This window comes from Callithrix jacchus, chromosome 14 (assembly GCF_049354715.1).
Source record: "Callithrix jacchus isolate 240 chromosome 14, calJac240_pri, whole genome shotgun sequence".
Taxonomy (NCBI): Eukaryota; Metazoa; Chordata; class Mammalia; order Primates; family Cebidae; genus Callithrix; species Callithrix jacchus.
In genome coordinates this window covers 42,729,354-42,744,661 of record NC_133515.1, presented here as the reverse complement: position 1 = coordinate 42,744,661, position 15,308 = coordinate 42,729,354, and the positions used below count along the sequence as shown (strand labels likewise).

Below are 15,308 nucleotides of genomic sequence, written 5' to 3'. Positions count from 1 at the left end.
AACTAATTTACACTCCCACCAACAGTGTAAAAGTCAACACTTGAATTTTTAAGGACACATACAGATCACAGCATTCCACTCCTGGCTTCTCAAATTCATGTTCTTAAATGAACACATTCATTCCATCCCAATAACCCCCAGAATCTTAACTTGTTCCAGCATCAACTTTAAATTCTAAGTCCAGAGTCTCCTGTAAACATGAATAAGACCAACTCAAAGTATGATTCATCCTGAGCCAGATTTCCCTCCAGCTGTCAAACAAGTTACGTGCTTCCAAAATACAGTGGTGGAATGGGGATATTATAGATACTCCCATTCTAAAAGGGAGAAATAGGAAAGAAGTAGCTTAGTCCCAAGTAAGTCCAAACCCCAGCAGGAAAAACAACATTAAATATTGAGGCTTGAGGATAATCTTTGACTTTATGTCTCACCTTCCAGTCACACTGGGGTGAGGGTTGGGTCCCTAAGGTTCCAGGTAGCTCCACCCCCATAGCTCTACTGGGGGCAGCCCATGCCCTGGCTCTCAGTGTTTGGAGTCCTGTGGCTGCAGCTCTCCCAGGCTGGTATTGCGCACTGGTGGCTCTATAGGTCCAGGGTCTCAGGGGCAGCCCTGCCCAATGGCTCTGCTGGGCATTGCCTGGGAAGGTGTCTCTGCTGTGGCCCTGCCCCGTGGCATTTCTCTGCCTGCATCTGATGCCCCTCAGTCCTTGTCATATCTCACTCGGTTTTCTGGCTGCCAACTCTTCGTACTGCACTAGCTCAGTCTGCTTTGCGGGCTCCTTCTACCCCGCCTTGTTAATGGAATATTCAGTCTTTTGACCTCTTAGTTTACTATCTACAGTCAGTCCTTGATCTGATATATTAATACCATTTAAACCCCAACAACTCCCAAATTTGTATTTCCAGTCTGACCTGACTTGATTAATTAATTCAAGGATTATCATCCACAAGAATGTCTAAGTGCTATCTCAAATTTGCATGTGTCCGAAACTGAACTCTAACTCTTTCCCTTCCATCCTGCCAGTTGCTCTGATTTGGGCATGATGTGATGGGCAGTAATCTAGTGACCGCAGGGAGTCATTGTGGTTTTGTGAAGACTCTGTGGGCATGTTCATGGGAATCAGAGCATACTCTTGAGGGAATGTGTTCTCTTTCCAGGTCCACAGCGGGTCATAGTTTTGGTTTTATTTTTGTTTTTTGTTGTTTTTGTTTTGAGACGGAGTCTCGCTCTTGTTACCCAGGCTGGAGTGCAGTGGTGCGATCTTGGCTCACCACAACTTCCGCCTCCTGGGTTCAAGCAATTCTCCTGCCTCAGCCTCAAGTAGCTGGGACTACAAGGGCATAGTTTTAAGGGCAAGAACTTCCCAGTGCCATGTCCCCCTCCCATCACTCTCCATCCAGGAGATTTAACGATTTATGTTTGAATTTCACGGGCACAGGAAGAAACTAAGTCAATCACTCCAGTGGAAGTTCTAAGGAACTACTTTCACTGGCCAGGGGTCTTAGAGAAGGTTGGGGGTTCCTCCCAAGTTAAAAGTCCCCTTCTTCCACACCCCTTCGGACTCCATGTTTGGATCTCCTTCCACGAACACTCAGTCCCTTTGTGGAAGCTATTTTTCTCTATCCTGGATTTCCCCTCTGGAGTCCCCTTGCACATCTCATGGAAGCCTGTCTTTCCCTCCTAAACTCTCTATTCCCTTCCACTTAGTGTGGAAGCTGATTTCCTCTCCTGGATTCCATCTTTCTGGATTCTCTCACTCAGTGTGAGAGTTAGCTGTTTCTTTCTCTCTCCTCCTGTTTCTCTCTCTCTTTAAATAAATCACATTCTACAAACACTTTTGAGTCCTGCATTTACTGTGCACTGTGCTGTGGTCCCCTCTCTCATTCTTGAGAGGGCAGGAGACCAAGAACTTGGAGAAATGTCCTCTCAGGGGAACTGAGGGCACCCTGAACCCCAATATTACACTCTAAGTTTTGTATTGAGAGGGATGCATGTAAAAGAGACAAGATTTGGCCGGGCGCGGTGGCTCAAGCCTGTAATCCCAGCACTTTGGGAGGCCAAGGCGGGTGGATTACAAGGTCAACAGACTGAGACCATCCTGGTCAACATGGTGAAACCCCGTCTCTACTAAAAATACAAAAAATTAGCTGGGCATGGTGGCGCGTGCCTGTAATCCCAGCTACTCAGGAGGCTGAGGCAGAAGAATTGCCTGAACCCAGGAGGCGGAGGTTGCAGTGAGCCGAGATCGCACCATTGCACTCCAGCCTGAGTAACATGAGCGAAACTCCATCTCAAAAAAAAAAAAAAGAGACAAGATTTTGTGCTTGGTGATGTTTGCTCCTGCAAGCTGGCATTTGGTTACAATGAAAGCAGCTGTTTTTCTTTTATAGGTATATTTGATAATTGTAAAACAATCTTCTCGAGATTAAAAAAAAATACAATGTGACTTAGAAAAGCACACTTTGAATTTTGATCATGTTAACAGGCTTACCTTTAGGTTGTTTTGTTGTTCCTCAGAGATTAAAGTAGGAATAAAATAAAAGACAGGAAAAACCAACCAACCTGAGGCATGTTTTCTTTCTCCTGACAACATTTTAGATTCATTCCCTGTGCCTTTTAAAGACAGGGTGGGAGGATATGAAAACTTTCAAGCTGAAATTGGTACAATTAAAAACATGAATCTATGCCTCAAGTCCTTGGCCGCCAGGGGTGGCACCAAGCCAGTAGTGCAGATCCTTGTAAAAGCCACCCTTGTGTCCTTGCAGTGTTATTCCAGAGGACCATGATGGCTCTGTGGAAGTGAGTACCTGAAGGTAGCAAAAAATTACTTGGTGGTCACACTGTCTTATAGTAAAATGCAGCCATGCCTGATGTTGCATTTATCTAAGAAAGAAAGAAAAAAAAAAATCCCATCTTTGGGAGGCTAAGAACAAAAAAAAAAAGAGAAATCCTGGCCGGGGGCAGTGGCTCACGCCTGTAATTCCAGCACTTTAGGAGGCCAAGGTAGGAGGCTCATTTGAGGTCAGGAGTTCGAGACCAGCCTGGTCAACATGGTAAAAGTCTGTTTTTTTCTAAAAATACAAAAATTAGTTGGGCGTGTTTGTGAGTGCCTATAATCCCAGGTTCTCTGGAGGCTGAGGCAGGAGAATTGCTTGAATCTGGGAGGTGGAGGCTGCAGTGAGCTAAGATGGCACCACTGCACTACAGCCTGCGTGACAGAGGAAGACTCCATCTTTTAAAAATTAAATAAAATTCAACATTTATTTTCCTTTTTTCTTTAAAATGGCAAAGTTGACCTGGCATGATGGCTCATGCTTGTAATTCCAGTGTTTTGGGAGGCTGAAGCAGGAGGGTCGCTTGGGCCCAAGAGTTTGAGGTTACAGTGAGCTATGATTACACCACCACACTCGAGCCTGGGTGACAGACAGAGACGCTCTCTCTAAAAAAATAAAAAAAATAAAGTGGCAAAAACAATTAGCAGTAGTTACTTTACACACCAACAGATTTTTAACAATTAAAAAAATACACTTATGCCACTTTAGAATTGCTCAAAATTTAAATATAATCTGCCTGGTAGAGAGACCTAACAGGTTAATTTAGAAGCGTGGCCAAGATCACTGGGTTAGAGGTGACTGCCCTACTAAAGCTAGACTTGTTTGGAATATTCTTTTCAGATTATTTTCAATCAAAAATAAAATAATGTATATAAAAGCAGAGAATAAAATAAGAATTCCAGGCAGGACTTCTCTGAGGGAGTAGAAATGCTGATGACTAGAAAATGGGGAACTTAAGTTTAGAAGTTTTATTTATTTATTTATTTTTTTGAGACAGAGTCTTGCTCTGTCACCCAGGCTGGAGTGCAGTGGTGTAATCTTGGCTCACTGCAACCTCTGCCTCCTGGGTTCAAGCGCTTCTCCTGCCTCAGCCTCCTGAGTTGCTGGAACTACAGATACCTGTCACTATGTCCAGCTAATGTTTGTATTTTTAGTAGAGACAGGGTTTCACTATGTTGGCCAGGCTGCTCTCAAACTCTTGACCTCAGGTGATCCGCCCCCCTTGTCTCCTAAAGTGCTGGGATTACAGGTGTGAGCCACCTTGCCCAATCTGATTTTAGAAATGACTAACAATTATTAACAAATTTAATAAACTTTTTAAATGGTTTATATTATAAAATGACATCCTCATACATATGGTAACTATATGTGTATTTCTAATATAGTACATTTATTCACCTTAGGTTTAATAGGTAAGTGTGGTGTTTTTCACCATTTTTCTTAATTTTATTGCAGCTAGTGGTTAGAGGTTATATGTAAGGCTCTTTCAATATAAATTAACCTGGATTAAGATGAGTACATTAGAATATAAAAAGATTGCCTCAGACTTAAAACCTGTGATTGAAGAATTGAAGCACGCAGGCTTTCTACAGGCAGGTAAGATTAGTACAAGGAAATGTGCAATGAAAATATGATCTGAAGCATTGAGCTTCTGCAGAATGGTGGCAATATTAGTATGGCGCCCTCTCCTGGGTGGTGTCTGGTAACTTGTAATTTTTTATTTTTTTTATTTTTTTTTTTGAGACAGAGTCTCTTGCTCTGTCACCCATGCTGGAATGCAGTGGCACAATCTCGGCTCACTGCAACCTCTGCCTCCTGGGTTCAAGCAAGTCTCCTGCCTCAGCCTCCCAATTAGCTGGGACTACAGGTGCCCACCACCACTCCCGGCTAATTTTTGTATTTTTAGTAGAGACGGGGGTTTCACCATGTTGGCCAGGGTGGTCTCGAACTCCTGACCTCAGATGATCACCTGCCTCAGCCTCCCAAAGTGCTGTGATTACAGGTGTGAGCCACCTCGCCCGGCCAATAACTTGTTATTTTTTAAATTGAATTTTTAATCCTAGGATGACAAGTTGTTCAGGTGATGTTAAAGCCATTCTTAGCCTGAGTTGAGAATACTAGAATAATGAAAGATCGTCTGCTGTTGTTTTCTTGACTGTGGCAGGTTTAGAAGCAAAGTCACCTGGGAATAGACTTGTGGGTGTGTGCCACAGAAGAAATACATCCCTTTTTGGTGAAACCCCATCTCTACTAAAAAAAAAAAAAAAAAAAATTAGCTGGGTGTAGTGGTATGCACCTGTAGTCTCAGCTGCTTGGGAGGCTAAGACACAAGAATTGCTTAAACTAAACCTGGAGGCAGAGATTGCAGTAAGCTGAGATTGTACCACTGCACTCCAGCCTGGGTGACAGAGCGAGACTCTGTCTTAAAAAGAGAAAAATAAGACAGTGAACTTATTCTATATAACTTTTGAAGAAAGTTAACTCCTTTGAGCTGACTTGGGATGTCCCACCATGCCTGTTTCCATAATGCTAGAGGCATCATGATTTAAATAAAGTTTTATGAGATTCTGTGCCAGAGGATGTCCTTTCTCCTGTGTTGCTCTGGGACTTCACTGAGACCACAGCTAAGAGCAGGAATAGGGTGGAGCACTTCTGATCCTGGGGACACAAATCATTATTCCTCTTAATGTGTCTCTTGTTTATTTAATTTGATTTATTTATTTTGAGATGGAGTCTTGCTCTGTTGCCCAGGTTGGGATGCAGCAGTGTGATCTTAGCTCACTGCAACGTCTGCCTCCCAGGTTCAAGTGATTCTCCTGCCTCAGCCTCTTGAGTATCGGGGACTACAAGCATGTGCCACCATGCCCAGCTGATTTTTATATTTTTAGGAGAGACAGGGTTTTGCCATGTTGGCCAGGCTGGTCTCAGACTCTAGGCCTCAAGTGATCCACCCATTTCAGCCTCCCAAAGTGCTGGGATTACAGGCACGAGCCATTGTGCCTGGCCTTTTGTTTATTTCTATACCACCTGGGTCTTGGTTTAGTCCTAGAAGGAAGATACTAAATGTTTGAAGGAATGAACAAATAATTGAATGAATGAATGAATGAATGAAACAACCTCATTGTCTAAGTACTAGTAGTCCCCCCCCCCTTTTTTTTTTTTTTTTTTGACCTCTGAACTTTTTATTGGCCTCCTGCTCCCTCAAGGGTCCCCTGCTTCTGCTGGCCTAATGTCTCAGAACTTTGGTGTCGTTGGTCTCAGACACCACTTTGCCATCCACTATCCCGCGGGTGGTCGTCTTTTGGATGGTTTGCATGGAGTTACTGCTGTTCAAGGCATCACTGAGACTGAAGTCCTCCCCATCTTCCAGCAGGCGGCGGTAGGTGGCGATCTCAGCCTCCAGCTTGACCTTGATGTTCAACAGAGCCTAGTACTCCTGGGCCTGGCGCTGTCCCTCTGCCCGGGTCTGTGCCAGCTCTGACTCCAGGTGCAGCAGGATCCTGTTGAGCTGCTCCATCTGCAGGGCGTAGCGGGCCTCCACCTCCCTCAGGCTGTTCTCCAAGCTGATCTTCGTATTTTTCATGGAGTCCAGGTCGATCTCCAAGGACTGGACTGTATGTCTCAGCTCTGTGAGCGTCATCTCAGCAGCTTCAACCTCAGTGGACTGTGTGGTGACTATTGTGTTACTCTCCTCAATCAGCTGAGTCCAGTACTTGCCCAGCTCCTCTCGGTTCTTCTGAGCCAGCTCGTCATATTGAGCCCAGATTTCTGCCATGATCTTAGCGAGATCCTGAGATTTGGGGGCATCTACCTCCGTGGTCAACCCAGAGCTGGCAATCTGGGCTTGTAGGCCATTTGGTTCTTCTTCATGAAGAGCAGCTCCTCCTTGAGAGCCTCGATCTCTGTCTCCAGCTGCAGCCAAGTGACATTGGTGTCATCGATGACCTTGAGGAGACCATGGATGTCGCTCTCCACAGACTGGCGCATGGCCAGCTCTGTCTCATACTTGACTCTAAAGTCATCAGCAGCAAGACGAGCATTGTCAATCTGCAGAACGATGCGGGCATTGTCCACAGTATTTGAGAAGATCTGAGCCCTCAGGTCCTCGATGGTCTTGAAGTAATGGCCCCAGTCTCTGACCTGGGGTCCCTTCTTCTCCAGGTGCTCCCGGATTTGGCTCTCCAGCTTCCGGTTCTCGGTCTCCAGGCTCCTGACTCTGTCCAGGTAGGAGGCCAGGCGGTCGTTCAGGATTTGCATGGTCTCCTTCTCGTTCTGGATGCCTCCCATTCCTGCCAGACCCCTGGCCATCCCCGCCGCCAGGCCCCCGACCCCCACGCCGCTCCGGAAGCTGGCGGAGAGCGTTACAGAGACGCGGGAACCCGAGCCCCCGGCGTCTGCATAGACGCTGGCCGCGCTGCTGACCGGGCGGGCGCCATAGCTGGGCACCCGGACGGAGCCCACAGACCGGTAGTTGGTGGAAAAGGAGGAGCGAGTGGTGAAGCTCATGCTGCCCGGGGAGGAGAGGAGAGGACAGGGCTCAGGCTTTGTGTACGACCTAGTAGTCCCTTTTTATAGATAAGGAATCTGGGGCTCAAAGACTGCCCTCCCTCGGAAGTAGCAACAACTGGAGTGCAAACCCAGTTCTATTTGTCTCAGACCAGTGATTCCTCTACTGCATCAAGAAAGTTATAATTACCTTCCGGGTGTCTTGAAAGAAAAAAAAGAAAGTTGTGATAATTAAGTACAGGTTTCATTTAATCTTCCTTTCAACTAATAGTTTTTAAGAGCTTCCTGCCTGCAAGGATGAAGCTATTAATGTCCCCTTGAAAGCACAGATGATCAGCCACAAGATTTTGAAGTAGCGAAAAAAAGCCTTTCTGCCAGTCCCTAACCTGAACAATACTTGGTCATCTAAAGCAGTGGCCCCCAAATAAAAATTCCCAGGACCCTCCCCCAGAAATTCAAATTCATGCATCTGAAGGAGATGACTTGGGAACCTCTATTGTAACTACTGCTCTGGGCTGATGTGGTACACAGCCAGCCACTGCACACAGCCCGGCAAGAAAGAAGCTTCATGAGAGTAAAGAGTAAGCATATTTTTTACTTTGTTCACAGACATTAACTGAACACCTACTATGTCCCAGTCACTATTCTAAGTCCTAAGGATACAGCAGTGAACAAAACAAAACCCTTATCCTCCTTTATTTCTATGGGTGGTGAGGGTGTGAGATGGGGAGACATGACCAAGCAAAGAAATAGGCCAGGCGTGGTGGCACATCCCTGCAGTCCCAGCACTTTGGGAGGCTGAGGCAGGTGGATTATTTCAGCCCAGGAATTCAAGATCTGCCTGGGCAACATAGTTAAACCCCATCTCTACCAAAATAAACAAACAAATAGACAAAAATTAGCTGGGCCTGGTGGTGCATGCCTGTAGTCCCAGCTACTCAGGAGGCTGAGGTGGGAGGATCACTTAAGCCTGGTAGGCAGAGGTTGCAATGAACCAAGATAATGCCACTGCACTCCTGCCTGGGCAACAGAGTGAGACACTGTCTCAAAAAAAAAAAGTACGAAAAAGTAGAGGAGAGAAATAAGTACCCATTTTTAAACGTTGAAAAGAATATCTGGGAAATTACCACTAACTGAGCAACTGATTCAGAGAATGATTAGATGTTCTAACCCCACACACACACTTATTCTCTCCTTAGATTTTATAATCTGCATTCAATGAGCATCATTCATTCAATAAGAAGCTCTTACTGAGTGTCTCCTTGTGTGTCAAACATTGTGCTAAGCTTGGGGACACAGATGTGAAGACAGGATTGTACATGGAGGAACCTGAACTTTGGAGTGCCTCAAAGGGTACATAGCATAATCCCACCCCTCTGTCACCTATGCCTAACCACTCATGGAATGGATACCTCCAGCCTCAATGATGACTTCTGAAATGGAAACTTGACCTTAAGTGTTATAATCAGAGCAAAACCCAGGACTTTTGTTCCATGGCAAAGAAAACCATGGAACAAAAGCCATGGATGCTGCAGAAGGTAGATGTGATACCTGGCACAGCTGCAGTCATTTTATGACTATGAGGAAGGGTGGAGGACAGAAAAGAAAACAATTATATAGACAAGAGAAGAGTCCTGGGAATGAAAAGAAGCAGAGCCAGAGCTCTGAACCAATTCTGCCTACACATGACAGGTTGCTGGACTTCGCACTTAAGCCAGCCTCCACATCCTTTTAAATAAGGTGATTTAAACAAATCACTCTGTAGCTAAGAGCTCTAGCTGAAGTGGGCATGTATTATGTTTTTGCCATTTATGTGACAAATTTAATTGAGTCCTCACAACAGCTTTTTAATTAGATTGATAGCCTCATTGACAGATGAAAATACTGAATCCAGTGGCTAAGGGACTTCCTGAGGTCACCCCATTATATAAGTAAGGGAGTTGGGTTCTAGAAGTTGGACTCCAACACCTGTTTGCTGCAAAAAAAAGTTGTGTATTGTATTGGCATGGGGAAATGTCATCAAATTCTTCTCTCTCTTTGGGATCCTTCTGGAATTGTTTTTTTCTGTTTTTGTTTTTGGAACTAGAGAATGGATCAAGTTTCATGGCTGGGTTGACAAGAGCATGCAGGGGGACAGGCCATGTGATGCTTGAGGCAGCGTCCCCAGACCCCTGCAGAGAGTTTGGGGAAAGCTTCAGAAGGTGTGGAATTGCAGAGGCAGGACCACAATTAACTAGATCTCCAGAGCCAAGGAACCCCACTGCCATCTGGGCTCTGAGTAGAAAAAGAGAAATCTGAGTCCTGTAGAGAAAACGTCAGTACATTTCTGCTATGATGACCTCCTCATTTTTGCATACAGAGCAAGCTTGACATTTATATAGATTGATTCCAACTTGACGTTTTGGCCAAAGGAACTATTAACCCCTCCCCTCAGTTCCTGGGGGGAAACCAGCTTGTGGAGCCTGACCTACAGGTAACCCCCCTCAAGCTGTTCCAGCCCCTTTTCTGGCTCAGTCTCTGTCTGGGAATGGATGCCTTCTCTATGACTCTGAGGAGGTATGGCCAACAGGAAGCAAAGCTACTCTCTCCTGGGCTAATTTTTCACCCTGGCTGGTTTTGCTGGAGATGCAATCAAAGCAAAATCTCAATTTCTGGGGCAGGAGGAACAGCCCGTGGCAGCCATCTGCACCTGGGCTGTTAGAGAAAAGCTCCACGCAGCCTTTAGAAACCAAACTTAAGATTTAAAAAGGAAGAGTTTTATTGCGTTGACAATTGCTTTACAATTCACTAAGTAACACACCTGCCCTTCATACAGAGGTATGTACTTTCGCTCTGTTGCTCCATCTGACCCTAGCTACAGCCCTGCAAGGGGACAGGCGTGTGTTATGATTGTCTTTTCACTCCAAGAATGTTGAAGCCCAGAGAGGTCAAGCCAGTTCACTCCAAGAATGTTGAAGCCCAGAGAGGTCAAGCCAGTTGCCTTACTTGCACAGTGGTCAAGTTGGTGGTTTTAGCCTCTGACAGTCCAGTGCCCTTTCTACTCCACACCTTTCATGCAGATTTAGAGGGAAACAGAAAGAATCTTCTAAACTTAAAATTTAACAACATGCACCCCCTGTCTCTACCACTCTCAGCAGAAATGAGGGCATCCTCCCCATACCATGTTGCCCTCGAGGGATGCCTCCATCTATCCTCGCGCTGACCACTCTGCTCCATTTGCCCTCTTCTGTAGAACTGTGAGCTGCTCAAGGGAAGGTGACAATGGAGTTGCATCTGGGCAGCAAGATGTGGAGCGCTGCTGACATTTGGGAGTCCATTTGGGACTGGATAGTTTTTGTTTTACAGACATTTAAACAAGTCTGCCAGGCATTTAGCATTACTGGACCCTGGTCATTAAAATCCAGCAGTGCTTCCTCATTCTTTTAACTCCCCCAACGCACAAAACAGCCCCTGACTTTCCACATCTCCCAGGATGGAGGGAACGGGTTGGAGAAGGCAGGCAGTACCACCCCCGGTTGAGAACCCAGACTTTGGAATAAGACGGTTGAGGTTTCAAAAATTGCCTCTGCTCTCCCTCGCAGAAGGAACTTGGAGGCCTGGATTCCTGATTCAGAAATTTACCCCAGAGAGTCACCGGGAAGATGAAACGAGCTAATGGACTCAAAGCATGAAGCTCTGTGCCAACATGAGATGTTTTGCTTAAGTAACTAATAACAAATGAAGTCCTGTCCCATTAAGAGTTGGCCCTACTGTGTGTATAGCAGGTGCTCAATAAATGTGACTTCCTTATTCTGCATTCTCAGCACGTATCTCAACAGCCACATCAATAAAAAACATTTACTGGCTACTTATTATACATAGGCAGTGAGCAAAGAATTCGACACATTGCCCCATTTATTCCCACAACAACCCTATGAGGTAGTTATAATTATTGTCTATCTTACAAATGCAGGAACTGAGAACCATAGAGCAGAGGTGGGCAAACTGCAGCCTGGGGGCCAAATCCGGCCACTGCCTGTTGTTATTGGAGCACAGCCTCATTCATTTATTCATGTGTCGTCTATGGCTGCTTTTATGGCTGTTGTCTATGGCCGTTGTCTATGTGTATGGCTGCTTATTTACATTGAGTAGTTGCTGGCAGCAAAGACCATACATGTCCTGCACAACCTAAAATATTCACTGTCTAATCCTTTACAGAAAAAGTTTACTGACCTCTACTCTGGAAGATAAATTTAGTTGCTCAATCTAGAAGATTAATTTAGAAGGTGACAAAACTGTTTACCGGTGGAGCCATGAGTCCAACTCAGTTCAGTTTGGTTCCAAAGCTCAGGCTCTCAGATGCCACACACTCCCACTGGAGGTAGTAGATTTTCTTTTTTTTTTTTTTTTTTTTAATTTTTTATTGGATTATAGGTTTTGGGGTACATGAGCAGAGCAGGCAAGACAGTTGCGTAGGTACACACATGGCAGTGTGCTTTGCTTTTCTTCTCCCCTTCACCCACATTTGGCATTTCTCCCCAGGCTATCCCTCCCCACCTCCCCCTCCCACTGGCCCTCCCCTTTTCCCCCCAATAGACCCCAGTGTTTAGTACTCCCCTTTCTGTGTCCATGTGTTCTTATTTTTCATCACCCACCTATGAGTGAGAATATGCGGTGTTTCATTTTCTGTTCTTGTGTCAGTTTGCTGAGGATGATGTTCTCCAGATTCATCCATGTCCCTACAAACGACACGAACTCATAAAAAATATGGAACGCTTCACGAATTTGCGTGTCATCCTTGCGCAGGGGCCATGCTAATCTTCTCTGTATCGTTCCAATTTTAGTATATGTGCCGCCGAAGCGAGCACGTAGATTTTCATTAAGTGGTCGTTAGATACTGAACTTGTAAAACATATATTTTAAAATAGATCATGTTATGTATTTGTGGTTTTTTTTGTGATAAATGTTTGTAACATAAAACATACCATTTAGCTATCTTTTTTTTTTTGAGACAGAAGCTCGCACTGTCACCCAAGCTGGAGTGCAGTGGTACAATCTCGGCTCACTGCAACCTCTGCCTCCTGGGTTCAAGTAATTCTGCCTCAGCCTCCCAAGTAGCTGGGATTACATGCACCCACCATCACGTGCAGCGGATTTTTTGTATTTTTAGTAGAGACGGGTTTCACTATGTTGGCCAGGCTGGTCTCAAACTCCTGACCTTGTGATCCGCCCATCTGAACCTCCCAAAGTGCTGGGATTACAGGCATGAGCCGCCACACCCCGCCCCATTTAACCACTTCAAGTATACAGTTCAGTGCCGTGAAATGCATTCGCAGTGCTATACAATCATCGCCGTTACCCATCTCCAGAACTTTTTCATCATCCCAATCAGAAACTCTGTACCCATTAAACAGTAACTTCCTTCCCTCTCCCCGCAGCCCCTAGTAACCATTATTCTACTTTCTGTCTATGAATTTGCCTATTCTAGGTACCTCGTGTGAGTGGATTTGTTTTTCTGTGTCTGTCTTATTCCACTTAGCATGTTTTCAAGGTTCATTCATGTTGTAGGGTGTATCAGAGTTTTATTTCTTTTTAAGGCAGAACAATGTTCCATTGTGTGTACTGTACAGATGTTCACTGATTTATGACACAGTTACATCCTAATAAACCCACTGTAAATGGAAAACACCGTGTCGCAAATGCATTTAATACACCCAACCTGCTGAACATCATAGTTTAGCCTAGCCTACCTTAAACATGCTCAGAATGCTTACATTAGCCTACAGTTGGGCAAAGTCATCCAATGCAAAGCCTATCTCATAATCAAATATTGAATATCTCGTGTAATTTATTGAATACTGAAAGTAAAAATCAGAATGGTTGTATGGGCACTTAAAGTGCAGTTCCTACTGAATGTGTATCACTTTTGCACCACTGTAAAGTCAAAAAATATGAAGTTGAACAATTGTAAGCTGGAGACTGTCTGTGTTTGTTTTTGAATAGATAGCACATGCACAGAGTACATTCAAAACCTGCAGAGGATCTAGAGTGAAGGGTAAATCCCTCTCCTATCCCTTCCCCGTCCCAGCCCCAGCTCCCCTCCCAAGAGACAACTGGTGTTACTGCATTCTTGTGTATCTTTTCTAAGAGTGTCTATGTACACTAAGCATCTAGGTTTCAATCGTATTTTAAAATAATATTTTTACACAAGTATTATATTCTTCCTGCATCTTGCTGCTATCTTTTCTCTTTTTTTTTTTTTTTGATACAAAATTTCGCTCTTGTTGCCCAGGCTGGAGTGCAACGGTGCAATCTCAGCTCACTGCAACTTCTGCCTCCTGGGTTCAAGTGATTCTCCTACCTCAGCCTCCCGAGTAACTGGGATTACAGGCACATGCCACCACGCCTGGCTAATTTTTTTGTATTTTTAGTAGAGACAGGGTTTCACCGTGTTAGCCAGAATGATCTCGATCTCCTGACCTCATGGTCCACCCGCCTCTGCCTCCCAAAGTGCTGAGATCACAGGTGTGAACCATTGTGCCCGGCAATGGTTCCAAGCCAAAATAATTCTCCAGATAGCACAATTTCCCCTAAAAATGCAGTCCAAAATGGAATGGGTAAGAAACATGCTTCCTTCCGTCTTCTAGTACATTGGTTGTAAAAACTCATCTGAAAAATATGACAAATTCACTTAAAAATATGACAATATTCACTGTAATACTGTCATAACTGAAAAAATATATTTAAAAAACCCTAAATGCCCACTTATAAGGACCAGATAAATAAAGTATGATATATTCATGCAGTGGGATTATAAGCAGTTGTTAAAAGAGTGAGATAGCTCTAAATATAATAATATGAAACAACCTCCAAGACATATTTTTAAGAATCCCACGGCCAGGCACAGTGACTTACACCTGTAATCCCGGCACTTTTGGAGGCCCAGGTGGGAAGGAAGCATGTTTCTTACCCATTCCATTTTGGATGGCATTTTTAGGGGAAATTGTGCTATCTAGAGAATTATATTTGGGGAGTATTTGGCCCAGATCCTTCTCGGAGGAAGCCCAGAGAGGCTTCCCTAGGTCAATCCTGGGGCAGGCCCCACTTCCTTCATTTCCTCCAGTTCGTTCAGTTAATACATACTTAGTGCCTCTCATATGCCAGGCACTGTGCCCTGCACTTCACTCTGTCAGCTCTGGCAATAGGGACTAGTATTAGTTTGCATTTGTGGATGACGAAATCAAGGCTCAGAGAGGTTAAGTCACCTAAGACCACGTGGTTAATGAATGACATTGCTGTACTGGGATCTAGAGTCTGAATCCAGCCCAGCGACTTCCAGTGCCAAGCTTACACCAGATCCACACTCAGAGAAGAGGAAGCTACATTGTGGTGAACAACAGGACTTCCCAGAATTGGTGTGTGGCCTGAGGCCACGAAGGACTACGTTAGGAGAGGGGCACCGACTGCTTATCTGTAATGTAATCAGCTTCAGATTTTCAGCATCAGCAAGGCAGGGCCCCCGTGAGCAGGCCAGGGTGGCAGGAGGCTCTTTGGTGACCCTGGATGGGCTCTGCTGGTGGCAATTTAATCCCACCATTAGTTTTTGAGCTCTTGCCACATGCTAGGCAGAGGCCCTGCCCCAGGAATCCCACATTGTACCAGCTGTCATCATGTCATGGCCTGAGTCTCTGCTGTGGCTTCAGTATCTCATGTTCCCTTCTTCCTGGATATCCACCTTAGAGGATCCTTGAGGCCAAGGCCAAGGCATCCCCAGAATCCCCAAGTTTGTGGGCCCCTGGCTGGCAGGACTGATGCTGATCAGAGTCCTGCCCTCACCTCCTTCTCCCAGTCCAGGCCAGGGATGACTTCTGCTCACCTGGGTCTCCCCTGAGCTCAGCCTAGCTCCAGCCCGTGGTGAGTCACAGGTTGGGAATCAGCTGAGGGCTAGCCCTGGAGATCCCTGAATAATGCATCAAAGCCATTCTCCC

The 15,308-nt window shown here is 45.2% G+C and overlaps 1 non-coding gene and 1 pseudogene across 2 annotated transcripts; both read right to left on the bottom strand.

Annotated features, from left to right (window-relative positions):
• Nucleotides 1-5,999: 5,999 nt before the first annotated feature.
• Nucleotides 6,000-9,065, bottom strand: LOC128929608 (keratin, type I cytoskeletal 18 pseudogene; annotated as a pseudogene). Its single transcript, XR_008476288.2, has one exon. The product of XR_008476288.2 is annotated as a keratin, type I cytoskeletal 18 pseudogene (transcript).
• Nucleotides 9,066-12,081: 3,016 nt separating this feature from the next.
• Nucleotides 12,082-12,188, bottom strand: LOC118147493 (U6 spliceosomal RNA). Its single transcript, XR_004733950.1, has one exon. It is a non-coding gene; the product is annotated as a U6 spliceosomal RNA (small nuclear RNA).
• Between the last annotated feature and the right edge of the window lie 3,120 nt (nt 12,189-15,308).